A 3608-nucleotide genomic window follows, 5' to 3' on the forward strand; every position below is an offset into this window, starting at 1 on the left:
TCCCGTTGAGTCGGTCCCTCCCCTTAGCTCCCTTGCGGTCCGGAGCTGAGACTGACGATACGGCGTTTCGGTTCGCGTTACGTTCACCCCCTCAGGTTCCATGCATGCGGAACCTCGGACGTAACAGAACCATTACTACACATATACTCGTATATAGCAACATAGAAAACGTGGAAAAGAGTATTTGTAGTATTATTGAAAAATTTGCATTACATTGATGGACTGTTACGGGCAAACTATTGATCTGACAAAAAAATTTGTTAGACAGAATTTGTAGGAAATTTTCTGCTCTACAATTTGTTATAGAAGTTTTTTTTCGACAAACGCACGTGGAACGAAATATACGCGAAAAACTGATTATTCAGCTATTTTTCAGCCATTTTTTCAATATGGCGGCGCCGGTTCGTCAATTTTTTGGTGGCAAAATGTAAATTTTTTATAAGGGCATCAAATTACATAATTGTACCAAAAATCAAAACTCCCTTGAGACTTTCCAGGTAAAAGTACCATTCGCCTGAGCTAATTGGAATCTTGTGAAACACGGAAGCTTACGATTAGAAGTGAGATTCGAAAAATCTCTTTCCGTGACTATTAATTGTATCGTCTATGCAGAGTTCGATAACGTTTTAGAAATCGATTCCACGCATCAAGTCATTGTCGAAATTGAAACGTTGTCTAGCTCTACGAAATAGCAGCAATTCGAGCTACGATAATCTTCCTTCAGAAAATTGCAGCGAGAGCGACGTCGAGAGCCAAAAAACAAACAGCGGAAATTTTTCAATTAAATTTAAGAATCAGAAAAACGATATATATATATATATAATGAAATTTTTGTAATAAATACATACTTGATGCTTTAAATCGAGACGGCGGTGATGGTACAGCAATATTCGTCGCATTGTTAACTGTATCACCGCTAGTTAACTTTTTCTTTACACTGGAGATAGTAGCAGGAGTGACATTAGCTGTACCATACCCTTATAAAAATTTTTCAATGTTTTTAGATCTCATATGGATCGTTTTTAGCCCGTTTTTAGCCCGTTTTTAGCCCGTTCTTGCTCATTTCTTGCACTCGCAAGCACTAGCAGTGTATCATGAAGGAACGATAGTAAGTATACACGAGTACGCAATAAGTATTTTTGAGGAGATTATCCGTTTTCAATACTCGTTTCTCCGCTGATGAACGACAAATGTATACGCGAGTATTTTGGAGTGAATCGTCCGTTTTCAATACTCGTTTTTCCGCTATGTGTATTTTTGAGTGGATTGTCCGTTTTCAGCTGATGAGTGAGAACACGTTAATACGACATTTCTCATTTACTCGTACATTTAATTATTATTTATTAATTACCATATCGTACGATTTCAAATAAATTAAAATAGAATTTATATAATAATGTTCAAGCAAACTCGAATACGTCAAAGACAGCCAATTCAAACAACGCGCCGCAAGCACAATTTTCATTTTATGCTTAACGCGACAGCGCATGATCGAGAGCGCGATCAGATTGGCAGGCGCTTTCGAGCGTCCCTTTTTTCCTTCCGCTCTTTATCTCCCCCTTGGTAACGTCAACAAATTAACACGTATGTCAATAAAGGAATCCGAAGACTGATACCTTATCAAGCCCTTTCGAACATTTATTGTTCATATCAATTTAGACTATTCAAGGTAAGATCATTAAAGATCCTCTTTTGCTTCTTACTGCACAAAATCAATCTAATATGTGTCTCTAATCACACGTATCCATTATGCTATGTTTGCCTGACGAACGGTCTCGGGCGGTGGGTCGCTACCACCAATGGGTGTCCGATGATCTGGCTCGGACAGAATTACTTGACGATTTGCTCTGAGTAATCAAATAACTCCTTATGGGGCCTGATGATCGGCTCAGGCGAACGTCCCATTTACATTCTTTGTGAACTTGATGATCGGCTCAAGTTTCACGATATGCGAAGATTTGGGATTTACACCCCTCCTCATCTGCTTTTACTATTATTTCTTTGTTTACCGTTGATTCCAGCATAATACATCATTCAAGTTTATCCACAAGGTCAAGAGTGAATCAAAGTCAGAATCGGACATACCATGCTGAATAATAAATATCATTTGCAAATTTTGTCAAAACCTAAAGTTAGTTGTACAATTATATTTTGTATTTGAGTTGCATTAAAATTTTGAATATTTAAAATTAAGTTCTGTTTCGTCTTTAGAGCGCGCTTTCGCCAAGCTAACCGTTCATTTCTGTTCTTAAACGAACATTTTTTGGTCCTTCGAGCCGGATCTGGCGATGGGTGCGCTCTGAAGTGCGACTCGGAAATAACAAACGAATACTAACATACATTAAGTGTTGCGCGCGTTGCTGCTTATAGTAAGAGTTGAAATTATCATTTATTCTTCCTCCCATAGTTGTCGAGCACGTCTCGCATCACCACGATTCGCAAGAGAGCGTCGTGAAATCATGGATCAATTACGTGCCCAGATATCAATGCAAATGAGCAGGTTTCTAATGATTCAGAACGCTGTTGAAGATGCCTCGGAAGGAATTGATGGAATCTCTCGTCATTTATTAAATACTCGGCTTGAAGTACTCGAAGCCAATTGGATCAAATTTCAAGCGGAACACGAAAAATTATGTCAAGCGCATGCGGAAAGAATCGGAGAAGAATCTTACATAAAGCATCGAACGTATGAGAGATGTCAAGAGTTCTTCGTTCAAGCGAAGGCTGTATTACTTGAGCATCAAGACATTATAGAAGCCTCTAATCCTTCATCACGATCTTCTGATACATTAGTACCGGAAAATCGATCCGGTAGTCATCGGAGGAGTTTACCAAAAATTAGCTTGCCTGCATTTTCAGGCGACTACCATGCCTGGAGATCGTTCCATGATTTATTCAAATCAATGGTAGGTGAGAATGGAGACCTCACCAACGTGGAAAAGATGCATTACTTGAAAACGTGCCTCACGGGTGATGCTGCTCGAATCGTTACTAACCTCAAGGTCACTGACAACACGTTTTCAATCGCCTGGAAGAATTTAGTTTCTCGTTATGAGAATAAGCGAGTACTAATTTCCGCACAACTGGATAGATTACTCGGATTAAAACCCATCAAATCAAAATCACCGCAAGAATTAAATTCAATGATTGCCGTCGTCATCGAATCACTGGGAGCTCTTGAAGCTTTGAATTGTCAAACGAATGCATGGGATCCTCTTCTAGTACATAATCTAGCTCGCCTATTAGATGAAGACACGCGTGAAGCCTGGGAAGTAAAGCTAGGACCTTCAACTTCGTATCCTACTTTAAAGGAGTTCGAACAATTCGTAATTGGTCACTCTAGAGCTTGGGAAAGTCTAGCTTCCTCGTCGACTAAATCTATCAGGGATAAGGGACGCTCAACATGGTTATCAAATAAATCTGACATAAAATCTCGCAGTTTGATTGCAACGGCTCCAGTAACTAAAGGTGGAGTAGAGTGCCGTTTATGTAAGTCTTCTCACTACCTATTCAATTGCCCTACTTATTTGTCGCAACCCATCGAACGACGTAAGCGTACAGCTCTCAAATTAAATTCTTGTTTTAACTGTTTAGGGAGTCATTCCGCT

Source organism: Trachymyrmex cornetzi, unplaced genomic scaffold (assembly GCF_001594075.2).
Source record: "Trachymyrmex cornetzi isolate Tcor2-1 unplaced genomic scaffold, Tcor1.1 scaffold698, whole genome shotgun sequence".
Lineage (NCBI taxonomy): Eukaryota > Metazoa > Arthropoda > Insecta > Hymenoptera > Formicidae > Trachymyrmex > Trachymyrmex cornetzi.